Source organism: Microcaecilia unicolor, chromosome 1 (assembly GCF_901765095.1).
Source record: "Microcaecilia unicolor chromosome 1, aMicUni1.1, whole genome shotgun sequence".
In the NCBI taxonomy this organism is placed as follows: Eukaryota; Metazoa; Chordata; class Amphibia; order Gymnophiona; family Siphonopidae; genus Microcaecilia; species Microcaecilia unicolor.
In genome coordinates this window covers 416,164,416-416,184,101 of record NC_044031.1, presented here as the reverse complement: position 1 = coordinate 416,184,101, position 19,686 = coordinate 416,164,416, and the positions used below count along the sequence as shown (strand labels likewise).

General features: G+C 45.2%; 1 protein-coding gene across 6 annotated transcripts in view; it reads right to left on the bottom strand.

The window, feature by feature from the left end:
• Positions 1-19,686, bottom strand: part of LOC115475709 (beta-Ala-His dipeptidase-like) — a 190,747-nt gene that overhangs the window by 143,498 nt on the left and 27,563 nt on the right. Inside the window, exon 1 of one of the 6 annotated variants that reach the window (XM_030211690.1) lies at positions 18,614-18,633. The exons of the other annotated variants lie outside the window; for them this stretch is intronic. The gene's annotated coding sequence lies outside the window, so the exon portion shown is untranslated. Of the gene's footprint in view, positions 1-18,613; positions 18,634-19,686 lie in introns of those variants that run through there. 6 annotated transcript variants of the gene reach the window in all.

Genomic DNA, 19,686 nt, shown 5'->3' with positions numbered 1-19,686 from the left:
AGCGGGAGGGGTACAAGCTGCCCTACAGCCGCACGAAGCGGGAGGGAGTGCCGGCAGAATTTATGTCTCAATCCAGCCCCGTAAAACGGGGGGGAGAGAAATGCAGCAGCTCACTGTAACACAAACTCGTCTCAACTCTTGAAGAATCCAAGTGAAAAAACTTGAACACGAAGTCTTTCTGAAGTAACTGAAGACTACACTTGAACCTGAAATGCAACCAGAATAAAAACAGTACAGATATCTGGGAGGGGCTATGGATTGATCAGCTATGATTAATGGAAAGAAAATTATCAGGTATGATTATACATAATTTTACCTTCCATATCATCAAGCTGATCAATCCATAGACTGGTGGGATGTACCGAAGCAGTACTCACCCAGGGCGGGACATTGAAATCCCTGACCGCAACACTGAAGCTCCAAACTGGGCCTCCGCCCGAGCAGCCACAGTCAAGCGGTAATGCTTGGAGAATGTATGGGCCGAAGCCCAAGTTGCCGCCTTGCATATCTCTGCCAAGGAGACGGAACCGGCCTCTGCCATCGAGGCCGCCTGAGCTCTCGTGGAGTGAGCCTTCAGCTGGATAGGCGGCACCTTCCTTGCGGCCACATAAGCCGCTGCAATGGCTTCCTTGACCCATCTTGCCACTGTAGGCTTAGCAGCCTGCAGACCCTTACGACCTGCAAACAGGACAAACAGATGATCCGATTTCCGGAAATCATTGGTCACTTCCAAGTATCTGATGATGACTCGCGTCACATCCAGATATTTAAGAGCAGAGTACTCCTCTGGGTAGTCCTCCCTACGAAAGGAAGGGAGACAGAGCTGCTGATTCACATGGAAGCGAGAAACAATCTTGGGCAGAAAGGAAGGCACTGTGCGAATAGTCACTCCTGCCTCAGTGAACTGCAGAAAAGGCTCTCGACATGAGAGCGCCTGGAGCTCGGAAACTCTTCTGGTTGAAGTGATAGCCACCAAAAAGACTGCTTTCCACGTCAGGTCTTTCAGAGATGCCCTTGACAAGGGTTCAAAAGGCGGCTTCTGCAACGCTCTTAGCACCAGGTTGAGATTCCACGCAGGCACCACTGAGTGCAGAGGAGGGCGCAGGTGATTAACTCCCTTGAGAAAGCGCACCACATCTGGCTGCGAAGCCAGGGAAGCACCCTTCAGGTGGCCCCTGAAGCAAGCCAGAGCCGCTACCTGGACTTTAAGGGAACTGAGCGACAGGCCTTTCTCCAGACCTTCTTGCAGGAACGCCAACACTGAAGAAATTGGAGCAGTGAAGGGAGAAAGTGAGCCTGCTTCACACCACGCTGCAAAGATACGCCAAACCCTGGCGTAAGCAGTAGAAGTAGAGCGCTTCCTCGCTCTTAGCATAGTGGCGATGACCTTGTCTGAGAAGCCCTTCTTCCTCAGACGCTGCCGCTCAATAGCCAGGCCGTAAGACCAAAGGGGGAGGGATCCTCCATCACCACGGGACCCTGATGTAACAGGCCCTGCTCCACTGACAGCCGCAGAGGATCGTCGACTGAGAGCCTGATCAAGTCCGCATACCAGGGACGTCTGGGCCAATCCGGACCCACCCGGATTACCCTGCCGGGATGCTTTGCCACCCGGTCTAGCACCCTGCCCAACATGGGCCAGGGCGGGAACACATAGAGGAGCTCTTGTGTCGGCCACTGTTGGAGAAGAGCATCTACTCCCAGGGATCGAGGGTCCCGTCCTCTGCTGAAAAAGCGCGGCACTTGGCAATTGGCCGATGACGCCATCAGAACTAGGCTCGGCTGGCCCCAGCGCTTCGTGATGTCCAAGAACGCCTGAGCAGATAGTTGCCAGTCTCCGGGCTCCAAGGTATGGCGACTGAGAAAGACCGCCTTGACATTCATGACTCCGGCAATGTGGGCCGCTGAAAGCTGCTCCAGGTTCGCTTCCGCCCACTGGCAAAGATTCATAGCCTCCTTGGCTAGAGGGGCGCTCTTGGTACCTCCCTGGCGGTTGACATAGACCACAGCCGTGGCATTGTCTGACAGGACCCGTACAGGCTTCAACACCAGTACCGGGATGAACTCCAAAAGCGCCAACCGAATGGCTCTGAGTTCCAGGAGGTTGATAGACCACTTTGCCTCTGCAGGAGACCAGAGCCCCTGCGCTGTCCTTCCCAAGTAGTGGGCTCTCCAGCCCGACAAAGAGGCGTCCGTCGTGACGACAATCCACTCTGGGGTCACCAGAGGCATTCCCGCAGACAACTTGTCTGTCTGCATCCACCAGCTCAGCGCCTTGCGCACTGCTGGGTCCAAGGGAAGGCGCACAGCATAATCCTCCGACATCGGAGTCCAGCGCCGCAGCAAAGATTGTTGAAGTGGTCTCCTATGAGCCCTGGCCCAGGGCACTACTTCCATCATGGCCGTCATAGAGCCCAACAGCTGCACATAATCCCAATCCCGAGGAGGAGAGGCTACTAGGAACTGGTCCACTTGAGCCTGAAGTTTGACAATTCGATTGTCTGGCAGGAACACTCTGCCCACTTGGGTGTCGAATCGAACTCCCAGGTATTCCAGGGACTGAGTCGGGCGCAGCTGGCTCTTCTCCCAGTTGATGATCCATCCCAGGGAGCTCAAAAGAGCAACTACCCGGTTCACAGCTTGCCGCACTCTGCATAAGAGGGGGCTCGGATCAACCAGTCGTCCAGATAAGGATGGACTTGTACCCCTTCCTTTCGTAGGAAGGCCGCGATGACCACCATTACTTTGGAAAAGGTCCGCGGAGCAGTAGCCAACCCGAATGGGAGGGCTCTGAACTGGAAGTGTCGTCCCAGGACTGCAAAACGCAGAAAGCGTTGAAGAGGAGGCCAGATGGGAATATGCAGGTACGCTTCCTTGATGCCCAAGGATGCCAGGAACTCTCCTGCCTTCACTGCCGCTATAACAGAGCGGAGAGTCTCCATGCGAAAGTGCCGCACTTTCAAGGCCCGATTGACCCCTTGAGGTCGAGGATAGGCCGGACAGAACCTCCTTTCTTTGGTACCACAAAGTAAATGGAGTAACGTCCCTTGCCAAGCTGACTTTCTGGCACCGGAACGACCGCGCCCAGGCGGATCAGATTGTCCAAGGTCTGCTGCACTGCCACAGCTTTGACCGGAGACTTGCAGGGAGAGAGTACGAACCCGCTTTTAAGGGTCGGCAGAACTCTAGCTTGTAGCCGTCTCTGATGACTTCCAGCACCCACGCGTCTGAAGTTATTGTGGTCCACTCGCCCAGAAACGAGGACAGCCGTCCTCCAATCTGCACTGGGGCGTGGACCAAGGCCCCGTCATCGGGTACGAGACCCTGGGGGAGGACCGGAGGGAGCACCTCCGGGACGGCGGTCTCTGCGAAAAGAATGCTGCTTGGGGGAGTTTTAAATTCCTCTTGAAGGAAGAAGGGGCAGAGGAGCCCGCTTGCCCGGGCGGTACCGACGGGCTTCCTGCAACCATCCTCTGAAGGTACCGGGACGAGTACTAGCCCGAGCCCTGACCTCTGGTAATTTCTTGCCCTTAGACGTGCCGAGATCGGTCACGATTTTGTCCAGCTCGACCCCAAAGAGCAGCTTGCCTTTAAAAGGCAATCTAGCCAGGCGGGATTTAGAGGCGTGGTCAGCAGACCAATGTTTCAGCCAAAGCCACCGCCGCGCAGAGACTGTCTGAGCCATGCCTTTAGCTGAGGCTCTCAAGACATCATACAGCAAGTCTGCCAAATAGGCTAAGCCCGATTCCAGGGCCGGCCAATCAGCCCTCAAGGAATGATCCGAGGGGGAAGCCCGCTGCACCATAGTCAGGCACGCCCTGGCCACATAGGAACCGCAAACCGAGGCCTGCAAACTTAAAGCAGTCGCCTCAAAGGACGACCTTAAGGCCGCCTCCAATCTTCTGTCTTGGGCGTCCTTTAGGGCCGTGCCACCTTCCACCGGCAAAGCCGTTTTCTTAGTCACCGCAGTGATTAAAGAATCCACGGTAGGCCACAGATAGGCCTCACGTTCACTTTCAGGCAAAGGATAGAGGCGGGACATAGCCCTAGCCACTTTGAGGCTCGCTTCCGGGACATCCCATTGAGCCGAAATTAAGGTGTGCATGGCATCATGCACGTGGAAGGTTCTAGGCGGGCGCTTCGTCCCCAGCATAATGGCAGAGCCAACAGGGGCTGAGGGAGAGACGTCCTCCGGAGAGGAAATCTTCAAAGTGTCCATGGCCTGTAACAACAGGTTGGGCAAATCCTCTGGGCTAAAAAGCCGCGCTGCAGAGGGGTCATCCGCTCCATCCGAGCGGGGATCTATCTCCCTCAAGGAATCCGCAAAGGACCGTTGGGAGACCTCAGACACGCTGCCCTCATCTACATCGGAGGAGACAAAGTCCTCCAAGGCCTGGGAATCAACCCGAGGGCGTTTACCTCTGGGAACCTCAACCTCTTTACCAGACGAGGGAGCAGGGGCAGCGTTTTGCATGAGGAAGGCCTGATGCAGCAGCAAAACAAACTCGGGGGAGAAACCCCCCAGACTGTGCACTTCCGCAGCCTGGGCCACAGCCCTAGACGCACCCTCAACCGGCGCTCGCAAGAGCGGGGGAGAGACATGCTGCGCATCCAAAATGGCGTCCGGCGCGACACTCCGCAAAGGAGCCGCGCGGGAAGAACGGCGCTTATCTTTAGCCGCTTTTGTGCCGTCGCCCAAATTAAGGGCGTTCATGGCATTAATGTCTCCAACCTCAAGGGCGGCCCACGAAGAAGCCGTCCGAGCCGCGTGGCCGGCCAAGATGGCGGAGGCGAGGAGCGGGGGAAGGGCGCTTATGGCGGGAAAAACCGCCACGCCGGAGGAAGGACCGGGACATTCATCGGTCACTAAACTGTCACCCATCAAGGGCGAATCAGGCTGTAAAACCCCCGCATCCCCTTTAGAAGCGCTCCAGCGATCCGGGGAGCGACCCTTTGCGCCCTCGCCCTCCGACGCCATATGCCACGAGGAGAAGAATCGGGGAACCCCCTGCCCGCTATAAAAAGGTAAAATTACCTGCTTGCCGCTCCGAGCTGTAACGAACTGGTGTCCCAGTGAGTAGCTGCAATGAACGTTTAAATAAACGTCGAAATAAACGCCTTTAAGGACGTTTAAAATTTTATTTTTTTTTATTTTTTTTTATTTTTTTTAACGGAGCCAGCGGGAGGGGGGAGAAAAGGAGGGACCTGGCACCACCAGGTTTGCACTTGCTCAAAAGAGCCCTCAACCCCAGGCCTCAACAAAACCTAAGGATTAGGCTTGGAGGCCTAGCCAGAGCTGCTGCTGTGTGTGACCACCACCTGCTGAGATAGAGAACATACTGAGGAGTTTCCGGCAGCACATGACCACATATAGGGAGGCAAAAGTTTGCTCTCTATCTCCACCTGCTGGTAGATGGACACAACCCACCAGTCTATGGATTGATCAGCTTGATGATATGGAACAGTGTTTTAAGCTCCCTTTTAAATTCTTCAAAATCTGTAATATTACTGAACCTTAAAGATAACTTATTCTAGTATACTGGACCAGCAGTATAAAATATCTTATGTCTATACTCATCAGACCATATAATATGATGTGAGGTAACATCAAGAACATTTTTGGCTCCTGATCTCAACAATCGATTGGTTGCTAAATATGCAACAGAGCTACCAATATCTCTGAGACTTGTTGTTTTAAAATCTTAATACCAAACAAAGAATTTTAAACTGTAATCGTATATTCAATAGGCAACCAGTGTAAGCCTTTTAAAACAGGAGTAATTTGTTCTAAACGACTGGTCCCTGTCAATACCCTGGCCACTGAGTTCTGTGCTATTTGTAATGCTTTTATGTGGGTTCTCTGGAGTCCTAATAACAATGCATCAGCATAATCAAAACAAGGAGTAAAACTCTATGTGTGGCTTCAATAAGTCCTTCAATCTCCTTACTAGGCACAATTTAAAATCAATATCTCTAATATTTTGTATACACGCACTTTCATCATCAGTCCTTCATCAAGCATCACACCCAAATCCCTCAGCTTTTGCACAATGGGTATCAAATTATTATGAAACTGAAACACCATCAGAATATCATCAGAGTCATAGGTAGTCAACAATAAAATCGGAGTCATATTGAAATTCAGTTTCAGGCTGTTTGAGGTCATCCAACAATTAATGGACCACATAATTAACTTCAATCTATTAAATGTATCTTGAACACTTTTCTCAAAAGTGACAAGAAATTGTATGCTGTCTGCGTACAACCTGAACTGAATTCCAAAACAATTCAGTAAGTGACAGAGATACCAAAAAAATATTTAAAAAAACAGTAGACAAGCATGAACCTTGTGGGATGCCTGTTAATAGTTGCTTAGTTTCTGACACATCATTTCCTTGTACAACACAAAAACGTCTACTTTCTAAAAAAGATTTAAACCACTTTAAAACCATCCCACTTATTCCAATTGATTTTAATCTATTTATCAAGATAGTATGATTTATAGTATCAAATGCAGCTGAATCATCAAGTATCACCAATAAAAAGCGTTGCCAATTACTGAAACCAGTACGTACCACATCAAGGAATGACAATAATAGAATTTCAGTGTTGTGGTGTTGATGATAGCGAGAAAATGATAGCCCTCCCACCCAGCTCAGAAGGGAATATCAAGAATTAACCATCAAAATGTGAAAATAAGAAAGAATTGAAGACAAGGCAGGACAGATGCATTTAACCTTGTCTACTGACATTGCTAAGCTGACAATTTAATTGTGCTTAAGTAATGAATGTCCTGTCCAGAAGCTGAGGTGTCACTAAGAATGCACATGTTTTGTAAGAAAGAACAGGGAAACCGAAAATAATGTACCCTTGTAGCTTGCATATTGAGAACACAGATGTAAGCTGAAAATATACATGCTTGTTGCTTAAGAGCTCCTTGTTCCTAATATGGTGAGGATCTTTTAACAGTATAATAGAGCAGCTGTCTGACCTTTACCCTTCACTCTGTTGTAGAATGCTGATAGAAGCTGAATATAATCTTAACCAATAGTATCTATTGTCTGTATCCTGTGATTTGTGGCGCAAACCTGCTGACCTGTAACCCATGACTAAACCCTTTTCTGCCAATAAAATGGAGAGCCTGAAGGATATGAGACAGTTTTGGGTGAATGCTCTCTCATTAGGTGTAACCCAGACTCTCTTCTAGAGCATTGTGAGAATATACTAACTACAATTAGTCTTTTGTGGTTATCAGTCCCTTGACCTCCCTGCAGGAAGATAAGGATTGGGGGTTGTTGCTTGTCCAGGTGAGTTCCACAAGCAGACAGTGTGCATGAAAACCAAACTGATTTGCATCTAATATTGTATATTAAATCCAAAACATGCATCGTCTTCAGTTAGCAGATTTTATCTCTAACAGGTCTTCTTCTTTTACTTCTTTAAATAGCTTTGGAATAGGGGAACATTCTCATACTTCTGCTTTTTTTTTCTTTTTTGATCTTTGGGTTAAGTTATTACTGAATCTTGTTTCCCTTTCTTATAGATTGTTTTTTCTGTTGTCATAAACGTACTATGTACTTCTCGCTTGATTTTAATGAAATTAAATGTATAATTGGTTTATGGATGTTACTCATAATTTGTACATTAGTATCAATTTTAATAAAGAATAAATGAGAAAACTGAAACTCCCAGCAAACACAATCCCTCCACAGAAAATCCCCATCACACAAACACCCTCCACAAACATTCATCTCTCCAGACTCTACTCTTACATGCATACACCCATATTTTCAAACATACCTCCTACACCCCAGTACAATCCCAAACCTCACTAATAATTTGTCACATTCACAGCCACAGACACTACCCTATACTCTCAATCTTCCCAAGCAAAACTCCACCACATCCCTCACACCCACAGATGCCTCTTTTATAAATTTATGTTGACAGATATTCCTACAGCCATGTCTTTGCACACTGTTGCTTTCTTTATACTGAAGTCTCTGTATATTGGGGGTTAATATTCAAAGTTATTTACTCAGGGGTCCTTTTACCAAGCTGTGGGAAAATAGGCCCTGTACTAGCAGCGGGGGCCGTTTTTCCCGCAGTCGGTAAAAGCCCCCCCAAATGGCCATGCAGTGAGATAACTCTTATTGCATGACCATGCAGTAGGGAGCCCTTACCACCACCCATTGAGGTGGTGATAAGGGCTCCCACGCTAACTCAGTGGTAACCGGGCAGTGCACAGTGATGCCCAATTACCGCAGGGCTATTGACAAGCAAGCCATTTCTGGGGGTTTTCTTTTTCCCTTGGAAATGGCATACGCTGTTAAAGGGCCCCTAGTTAACTTTGGTAGTTAACCAGATAAATGGCTTGGGTGAAAAATCAATCCCCCTTCCCCACAGAGCTTTTTAATTTTATTCAATTAGCTCAATATCTGGCCAAAATGTAACCACTTAGAAGAGGGTGATCTAGGAAGCATTCTGGAGGTGCTGCTGAAGGATAACAAGGAAGCGATGATATTCATCTACTACAGTGGTTCCCAAACCTAGTCCTGGAGGCACCCTAGCCATTCAGTTTTTCAGGATATCCACAATGAATATTCATGAGAGAGATTTGCATGCAGTGGAGACAGTGCATTGAAATTTCTCTCTCTCTTTCTCTCTCTCTCGCTCTCTCTCACTCTCTCTCATGAATTGTAGATATCCTGAAAACCTGACTGGTTGGGGTACCTCCAGGATCAAGTTTGGGAACCACTGACCTAGTTCACTTTATCCGGAGACCTCTTCCACAGATACAGCAGGGATAAGATAACCAGGTAAATATATTTAGTTATCTTAGGTCTTTATATTCAGTGCTGCAATGATAACTGGATATCTCACTGAATACCCCATTAAAGGTAATTGCATACCTTCAACTGGATCTTCAACTGGATATCAGTAACACTTTGCTTATAAATCTGTAACCAGGATAAACCTGTGCAGCAGTGAGCTTCAAGCAAATTAAAAGCAGCTACAACTAATTATTTTATGAAAGTTAACAGTTAGGGTATCTTTCACACAAATAGTAGAGCCATCTAATCACCTGCTGAGAGTTTGAAATGTCAGGTCATTAGGGAATGGCAGAGAATATAAGAACACAACTGTAAGAACTGCCATACTGGGTCAGACTAAGGATCCATCTTGCCTAGTACCCTGTTTCCAACAGTGTCCAGTCTAGGTCACAAGTATCTAGCAGAATCCTAAAAAGTAGCATGATTTCATGGTACTTAAACTCAAGGATAAGCAGTGGCTTTCCCCAGGTCTACTGCAGTTCCTTGTGACTCTGGGCAAGTCACAACTCTCCATTGGCTCAGGTACAAAATAAATACCTGTATATAATATGTAAAACACCTTGAGTGTAACCACAGAAAGGCAGTATATCAAATCTATGACCCTTACCCTTACCTTACGTACCTTAATAACAATTTATGGACTTTTCCTCCAGGAACTCATCTTTTTAATTATTTTTAAACTCAGCTACACTAACTGCTTTTACCACATACAAAAGGAGACTATGATAAAATGAGAAGAATGGTGAAAACAAAACTTAGAGGAGTGTCTGCGAGGGTCAACAATTTACATCAGGCGTGGATGCTTTTCAAAAATACCATCCTGGAAGCCCAGGCCAAATATATTCCGTGTATTAAAAAAGGAGGGAAGAAAACCAAATGACAGATGGCATGTTTGAAAGTGAGGTGAAGGAAGCTATTAGAGCAAAAAGAAAATCCTTCAGAAAATGGAAGAAGGAACTGACTGAAAATAATAAGAAACAGCATAAGGAATGTCAAGTCAAATGCAAAATATTGATAAGGAAAGCAAAGAGGGAATTTGAAAAAAAGATTGCGTTGGAGGCAAAAACACATAGTAAAATTTTTTTTAGGTATATTAAAAGCAAGAAGCCAGCAAAAGAATCGGTTGCACCGCTAGATGACCGAGGGGTAAAAGGGGCGATCAGGGAAGACAAAGCCATAGCAGAGAGATTAAATGAATTCTTTGCTTCAGTCTTCACCAAGGAAGATTTGGGAGAGATACCGGTGCCAGAAATGGTATTCGAAGCTGACGAGTTGGAGAAACTGAATGAAATCTCTATAAACATAGAGGATGTAAAGGGACAATATGACAAATTGAAGAGTAGCAAATCTCCTGGACCGGATTGTATTCATCCCAGAGTACTGAAAGAATTGTAAAATGAACTGGAGGAACTACTGTTAGTAATATGTAATTTATCTTTAATATTGAGTGTGGTACCAGAAGATTGGAGGGTAGCCCATATAATGCTGATATTTATACAAGGTTCCAGAGGGGATCCGGGAAATTATAGACCGGTGAGTCTGACGTTGGTGCCGGGCAAAATGGTAGAGACTATTATAAAGAACAAAATTATAGAGCATATTCAAAAGCATAGATTGATGAGACAAAGCCAACATGGATTTAATGAAGGGAAATCTTGCCTCACCAATCTATTACATTTCTTTGAGGGATGAACAAACATGTGGATAAAGGTGAGCCGGTTGATATTGTGTATCTGAATTTTCAAAAGGCATTTGACAAAGTACCTCATGAAAGACTCTAGAAGAAATTGGAGAGTCATGGGATAGGAGATAGCATCCTATTGTGGATTAAAAACTAGTTAAAGGATAGAAAACAGAGAGTAGGGTTGAATGGGCAGTATTCTCAATGGAGAAGGCTAGAGAGTGGGGTTCATCAGGGGTCTGTGCTGGGATCGCTGCTTTTTAACATATTTATAAATGATCTAGAGATGGGAGTGTCTAGTGAGGTAATTAAATTTGCTGACGACACAAAGTTATTCATCATGGTTAAATTGCAAGATGATTGTGAAAAATTACGAGAGGACCTAATGAGACTGGAGACTGGGTGTCCAAATGGCAGATGATGTTTAATGTGAGCAAGTGCAAAGTGATGCATGTGGGAAAGAGGAACCTGAACTATAGCTACATAATGCAAGGTTCCACGTTTGCAGTCACTGACCAAGAAAGGGACCTCAGCGTCATTGTTGATGATACGTTGAAATCCTCTGCTCAGTGTGCTGCGGAGGCTAAGAAAGCAAATAGAACGTTAGGTAATACTAGGAAAGGAATGGAAAACAAAAGTGAGGATGTTATAATGCCTTTGTATCAGTCTATGGTGCGACCCGCACCTCGAATATTGTGTTCAATTCTGGTCGCTGCATCTCAAAAAAGATATAGTGGAATTAGAAAAGGTACAGAGAAGGGCGACGAAAATGATAAAGGGGATGGGACGACTTCCCTATGAGGAAAAGCTAAAGCAGCTAGGGATCTTCAGCTTGGAGAAAAGGTGGCTGAGGGGAGATATGATAGAGATCTATAAAATAATGAGTGGAGTTGAATGGGTAGATATGAAGCGTCTGTTCATGCTTTCCAAAAATACTAGGACTAGTGGGCATGTGATGAAGTTACAAAGTAATAAATTTAATACGAATCAGAGATTTTTCTTCACTCATTGTGTAATTAAACTCTGGAATTCATTGCCACAGAATGTGGTAAAGGCGGTTAGCTTAGCGGGGTTTAAAAAGGGTCTGGATGGCTTCCTAAAGGAAAAGTCCATTGACCATTATTAAATTGACTTGGGGAAAATCCAGTGCTTATTTCTGGGATAAGCATGATAAAATGTATTGAGTTTTCTGGGATCTTGCCAAGTATTTGTGACCTGGATTGACCACAGTTGAAAACAGGATGCTGGGCTTGATGGACCTTTGGTCTGTCCCAGTGTGGCAATACTTTTGTACTTATGAACTTATACTCTGGCAATGAGTGCCTAAGCTTAACTATACTTTATGTATATTTTCTCCTATTTCTTTTAAATGTGCTACTATCAGGCTTATTTTCGAAAGAGTAGAACGCCCATCTTTCGACACAAATTGCATGATGGGCGTCCTTCTCACAGGGTCGCCCAAATTGGTAAAATGGAAAGCCGATTTTGGGCGTCCCGAACTGCTTTCCATTGTGGGGACGACCAAAGTTCACGGGGGCATGTTGGAGGTGTAGCGAAGGTGGGACTTGGGCGTGCCTAACACATGGGCGTCCTCGACCCATAATGAAAAACAAAAGGGCGTCCCTGACGAGCACTTGGACGACTTTACTTGGTCCTTTTTTCTTACGGCCAAGCCACAAAAAGGTGCACAAACTGACCAGATGACCACTGGAGGGAATCGAGGATGACCTCCCCTTACTCCCCCCAGTGGTCACTAACCCCCTCTCACCCTCAAATGTTTTTAAAAAAATATTTTTTGCCAGCTTCTATGCCAGCTTCAAATATCATACCCAGTTCCATCACAGCAGTATGCAGGTCCCTGGAGCAGTTTTAGTGGGTGCAGTGCACTTCAGGGATGCAGACCCAGGCCCATCCCCCCTACCTGTTACACTTGTGGTGGTAAATGTGAGCCCTTCAAAACCCACCACAAACCCACTGTACCCACATCTAGGTGCTCCCCTTCACCCATAAGGGCTTTGGTAGTGGTGTACAGTTGTGGGTAGTGGGTTTTGGGGGGCTCAGCACACAAGATAAGGGAGCTATGTACCTGGGAGCAATTTGTGAAGTTCACTGCAGTGTCTCCTAGGGTGCCTGGTTGGTGTCCTGGCATGTGAGGGAGACCAGTGCACTACGAATGCTGGCTCCTCCCACGACCAAAGGGCTTGCATTTGGCCGTTTCTGAGATGGGCGTCCTTAGTTTCCATTATCGCCGAAAATCAGAAACGACCAAGTGTAAGGACGACCATTTCTAGGGACGACCTAAATGTCAAGATTTGGTCGTCCCCAACCGTATTATCGAAACGAAAGATGGACGCCCATCTTGTTTCGATAATACGGGTTTCCCCGCCCCTTCGCCGGGACGTCCTGCGAGGACGTCCTCAGGAAAACTTGGGCGCCCCTTTCGATTATGCCCCTCCATGTAATCTCATGGAGTGTCCCCTAGTCTTCATACTTTTTGAAAGAGTAAACAAATTATTTCCATTTACCCATTGCACTTAAGTACATAAGTACATAAGTAATGCCACACTGGGAAAAGACCAAGGGTCCATCGAGCCCAGCATCCTGTCCACGACAGCGGCCAATCCAGGCCAAGGGCACCTGGCAAGCTTCCCAAACGTACAAACATTCTATACATGTTATTCCTGGAATTGTGGATTTTTCCCAAGTCCATTTAGTAGTGGTTTATGGACTTGTCCTTTAGGAAACCATCTAACCCCTTTTTAAACTCTGCTAAGCTAACCGCCTTCACCATGTTCTATGGCAATGAATTCCAGAGTTTAATTATGCTTTGGGTGAAGAAATATTTTCTCCAATTTGTTTTAAATTTACTACACTGTAGTTTCATCGCATGCCCCCTAGTCCTAGTATTTTTGGAAAGCGTGAACAGATGCTTCACATCCACCTGTTCCATTCCACTCATTATTTTAAATATCTCTATCATGTTTCCCCTCAGCCGTCTCTTCTCCAAGCTGAAAAGCCCTAGCCTCCTTAGTCTTTCTTCATAGGGAAGTCGTTCCACCCCCGCTATCATTTTAGTCGCCCTTCACTGCACCTTTTCCAATTCTACTATATCTTTCTTGAGATGCGGCAACCAGAATTGAACACAATACTCAAGGTGCGGTCGCACCATGGAGCGATACAACGGCATTATAACATCCTCACACCTGTTTTCCATACCTTTCCTAATAATACCCAACATTCTATTCGCTTTCCTAGCCGCAGCAGCACACTGAGCAGAAGGTTTCAGTGTATTATCGACGACAACACCCAGATCCCTTTCTTGGTCAGTAACTCCTAACGTGGAACCTTGCATGACGTAGCTATAATTCGAGTTCTTTTTCCCCACATGCATCACCTTGCACTTGCTCACATTAAACATCATCTGCCATTTAGCCGCCCAGTCGCCTAGTCTCGTAAGGTCCTCTTGTAATTTTTCACAATTCTGTCGCGAGTTAACGACTTTGAATAACTTTGTGTCATCAGCAAATTTAATTACCTCACTAGTTACTCCCATCCCTAAATCATTTATAAATATATTAAAAAGCAGCTGTCCTAGCACAGACCCCTGAGGAACCCCACTAACTACCCTTCTCCATTGTGAATACTGCCCATTTAACCCCACTCTCTGTTTCCTATCCTTCAACCAGTTTTTAATCCACAATAGGACATTTCCTCCTATCCCATGACCCTCCAATTTCCTCTGTAGCCTTTCATGAGGTACCTTGTCAAACGCCTTTTGAAAATCCAGATACACAATATCAACCGGTTCCCCTTTGTCCACATGTTTGTTTACTCCTTCAAAGAATTGAAGTAAATTGGTCAGGCAAGATTTCCCCACACAAAAGCCGTGCTGACTTGGTCTCAGTAATCCATGTCCTTGGATGTGCTCTATAATTTTGTTTTTGATAATAACCTCTACCATTTTCCCCTACACCGATATAATTTCCCGGATCTCCCCTGGAACCTTTTTTAAAAATCGGCGTTACATTGGCCACCCTCCAATCTTCCGGTACCACGATCGATTTTAAGGATAAATTGTATATCACTAGCAGTAGCTCCGCAAGCTCATTTTTCAGTTCTATCAGTACACTAGGATGAATACCATCCGGTCCAGGAGATTTGCTACTCTTCAGTTTGCTGAACTGCCCCATTATGTCCTCCAGGTTTACCGTGAAGTCAGTAAGTTTCTCCGACTCGTCCTCTTGAAATACCATTTCCGACACCGGTATCCCACCCAAATCTTCCTCGGTGAAGACCGAACCAAAGAATTCATTCAATCTCTCCGCTACGTCTCTATCTTCCTTGATCGCCCCTTTTACCCCTCGGTCATCCAGCGGCCCAACCGATTCTTTTGCCGGCTTCCTGCTTTTAATATACCAAAAAAATTTTTTGCTTTTTTTTTTTTCCCTCTAATGCTATCTTTTTTTAGTAATCCATCTTTGCCTTCTTTATCTGCATCTTGCATTTGCTTTGACACTCCTTATGCTGCTTCTTGTTATTTTCAGACGGTTTCTTCTTCCATTTTCTGAAGGCGTTTCTTTTAGCCCTAATAGCTTCCTTCACCTCACTTTTCAACCACGCCGGCTGTCTTTTGGACTTCCGTCTTTCTTTTCTAATTCGCGGAATATGTTTGGCCTGGGCCTCCAGGATGGTATTTTTGAACAGCGTCCATGCCTGTGTACAGTTTTTACCTTCTCTGTTGCCCCCCTAAGTTTTTTTTTAACAGTTCTTCTCATTTTATCATAGTCTCCTTTTTTAAAGTTAAACACTAATGTATTTGACTTCCTGTGTATAGTTACTTGAAGGTTGATATCAAAACTGATCATATTATGATCACTGTTATCAAGCGGCCCCAGTACCATAACGTCCCTCAACAGATCATGCGCTCCACTAAGGACCAAGTCTAGAATTTTTCCTTCTCTCATCGGCTCCTGCACCAGCTGCTCCATAAAGCTGTCCTTGATTTCATCAAGGAATTGTACCTCTCTAGCGTGTCCCGATGTTACATTTACCCAGTCTATATTTGGATAATTGAAGTCACCCATTATTATCACACTGCCCATTTTGTTCGTGTCTCTGATTTCTTTTATCATTTCTGCGTCTACCTGCTCATCCTGGCGAGGCGGACGGTAGTACATTCCTATCACCGTCCTTTTCCCTTTTATACATGGAATTTCAACCCACAATGATTCAAAGGTGTGATTTGTGTCCTGCTAAATGTGTAATCTATCTGAGTCAAGGCTCTTTTTAATATACAATGCTACTCCTCCACCAGTCCGGTCCACCCTCTCACTACGATATACTTTGTACCCCGGTATGACAGTGTCCCACTGGTTATCCTCCTTCCACCAGGTCTCAGTAATGCCTATTATATCCAATTTTTCATTTAGTGCAATATATGGAACGCACAGGCCATAAAAACAACGCAAGACCTAACCATCTTCCGAAGACTACTGAAAACAGAACTTTTCAAGAAGGCATACCTTAAATATCCATCGTAAATACTAAACAATAACACTACACACGATCTACACAAAACTGAAATCTTACCACATGACTGATTAACCTCTTCTCTATTAAGACCAAGCACATTAAACCTTAGGTCAAATGGGGTCACTCTACAGTCGTTGACCCAATGTATGTTACAATCCAATGTATTACTCAAGAACCTTCATGCAATACCTTAATGTATTCTGCTTTACCATATATGTATGCACATGATATACATATATACCATGATTTGTTCTATATGTGTTATGTTCCATGTATGTCCCATGTATGTATGCACCTAATGCAACACCATTTGTAATTCTGTTACCCGGAAATGGCAACCGCCATTACAGCAAATGTAAGCCACATTGAGCCTGCAAATCGGTGGGAAAATGTGGGATACAAATGCTACAAATAAATAAATAAATAAATAAATTCCAACTCTCCCATCTTATTTCTTAGACTCCTAACATTTGCATATAGACATTTCAGAGTATGTTTGTTGTCCCTATTTGCATGATGCTTAGTACTTGACACTATTGATTTGCCATCTTTTGTCTGATCTTTAGTTGTATTTAAGGGCACCTGGCCTATCATGGTCTGTTGTTCAACCTCACTATCCAGAAACCCTATCTTCCCTGTTTGTGAGATATCCTTGCAAGATACCTTGTCCCAAACCATGCGCTTTTGAGCAACTGTCGGCCTTCCCTCCATTTCTAGTTTAAAAGCTGCTCTATCTCCTTTTTAAATTCCGACGCCAGCAGCCTGGTCCCACCCTGGTTAAGGTGGAGCCCATCCTTTCGGAATAGGCTCCCCCTTCCCCAGAATGTTGCCCAGTTGCTAACAAATCTAAAACCCTCCTCCCTGCACCATCATCTCATCCACGCATTGAGACTCCGGAGCTCTGCCTGTCTCTTTGGCCCTGCGCGTGGAACAGGTAGCATTTCAGAAAACGGATTTGAGCTTTCTACCTAAGAGCCTAAATTTGGCTTCCAGAAACTCTCTCCCACATTTTCCTATGTCATTGGTGCCCACATGTACCAAGACAGCCGACTCCTCCCCAGCACTATCTAAAATCCTATCTAGGTGACGCGTGAGGTCCGCCACCTTCGCACCAGGCAGGCAAGTCACCAGGCGATCCTCACATCCACCAGCCACCCAGCTATCTATATGCCTAATGATTGAATCACCAACTACAACGGCTGTCCTAACCTTTCCCTCCTGGGCAGCACTTGGAGACATATCCTCAGTGCGAGAGGATAGTATGTCCCCTGGTGGGCAGGTCCTGGCTACAGGAGTACTTCCTACTTCACCAGGGTGATGCTCTCCTTCCAGGAGACCTCCCTCCTCCAAGGTAGCACAAGGGCTACCAGACCGGAGGTGGGACTGCTCTACAACATCCCTGTAGGTCTCCTCTATGTACCTCTCTGTCTCCCTCAGCGCCACCAAGTCTGCTACTCTAGCCTCAAAAGAACGGATATGTTCTCTGAGAGCTAGGAGCTCTTTGCATCGGGCACACACATATGACATCTCACCAACTGGGAGATAATCATACATGTGACACTCAATGCAAAAGACTGGAAAGCACCCCTCTCGCTGCTGGACTGCTGACTCCATCTTAGTGTTTTTGAGTTTTTCAATAATTTAAACTTGCTACAGTATTAAGGATATTAGCCTAATATAAAAGTGTCTTTTAGTTTATATAGAGGGGCATAATCGAACGAAAACGTCTATCTCCATGGGCGTTTATCTCCGAGAACGGGTCCGTGAAGGGGCGGACTGAACCGTATTTTGGGAAAAAATAGACGTCCATGTTTTATTCGACAATTTGTTTGTGACCACTGGGGGAGTCAGGGGAGGTCATCCCCGACTCCCTCCAGTGGTCATCTGGTCATTTAGGGCACTTTTTGGGGCCCTATTCATGGAAAAACAGGGTCCAGGAAAAGTGCCCTAAATTCTCGCTAAAAACGCATATTTTTTTTCCATTATCGGCGAAAGGTGCCTATCTCTGATCGGCCGATAACCACGCCCCAGTTCCGCCTTCACCACGCCTTTGACACGCCCCCATCAACTTTGTCCGCATCCGCGACGGAGTGCAGTTGAAAACGTCCAAATTCGGCTTTCGATTATACCACTTTATTCGTTTTTGTGAGATAAACGTCTATCTCCCGATTTGGGTCGCAATATAGGCGTTTTTCTTTTTCAATTATAAGCTGGATAGTATATAGTATGATTTATTTAGCGTTTCCTTCTTAGATGGTAATGAAATATATTTAAAACTCTGTAAGAGTACTCCTTGCTTGTTACCCTAATTACAATAACTGACTATAAATGAAGAGTTGTCCTAGGGGTGGGTGGGAAGACTAAACTAGATCCTGCAGTGCCTTTTAGATTCTATCTGTTAAAGCTGTGGTACAAAGCTTTTAAAACTAAGTGGAAAAGACTATGGAGATTAGTTGTTAAAATTTGCTTTTTATATTTTTATTTTGCCTAACACTAACCTACAATTCCTCCTTTAAACCCCAATCCTTAAGTTCCCAAAGCACAAAGCAAAGTAGCGTTCACTTACCAGAAAAATGTCCTCTTCTCTCAGAACTTCTCAGAAAGAAAGTTCAGTGGGACCTTTCCTCTTTATACAGTTCTGAATCTAAGGAGCCTCTTTGAAACAGGCTCTTTGAAGCTGACTCAGCAACCTATGCAAGTATTCTACTTCCCCATACCTTAATTAACACGTAAATGAGGTCTCTGGATGAGCCACCTCTCCAGCAGCCAAGGAACAGAAAATAACTGCCTTTTAGAACAAGAGTTTTGGGCTGATTAGTTTCTACTTCTAGAAAAGGTTTCAGTTTAAAACTATGGGGAAAATAACTATTTCTAGAGAAAATTTCAGTTTAAAACTTCACTCAGGATTTTATAGACCTCTGTCATATCTAGACTTCTATCACATCTCCCCTCAGCCATCTGTTCTCCAAGCCCCTACCTGACCTCTTTAGCCTTTCCTGATATAATAGTCGTTCCATCCCCTTAATCATTTTGGTTGCCCTTCTCTGCACATTTTCCAGTTCCACTATATCTTTTTTGAGATGCAGTGACCAGAATTGCACACAGTACTCACCCTAGAGCTATGCAGAGACATAATGATATTCATTGCTATATTCTCTATTCGTTTCCTAATAATTCCTAACATTCTTTTTGCTCTTATTGGTCACCGCCATACATTGTGCAGAAGATGTCAATGTATTGTCCACAATCTGTTTGCTCTGTACTGAATCCTAATGTGGAACCTAATATCATATAGCTATAATTTGGGATATTCTTCCCAATGTGCATCACTTTGCACTTGTCCACATTAAATTTCATCTGTCATTTGGATGCCCAGTTTTCCAGCCTTCCATTTGGATGCAAATTTGATTACCTCACTCACTATTCCAATTTCTAGTTCATTTATAAATGTGTTAAAATGCACCGTTCTCAGTACAGATCCTTCTGGCACTCCAGCAATCACCCTCCTCCATTTAGAAAGCTGGCCATTTGACCCTACTTTCTGTTTTCTGTCTTTTAACTAGTTCCCAATCCACAACAGAATATTTCTTCCTGTTCCACATCTTTTTATTTCTCTCAGGAGTCTCTCTTGAGGGACTT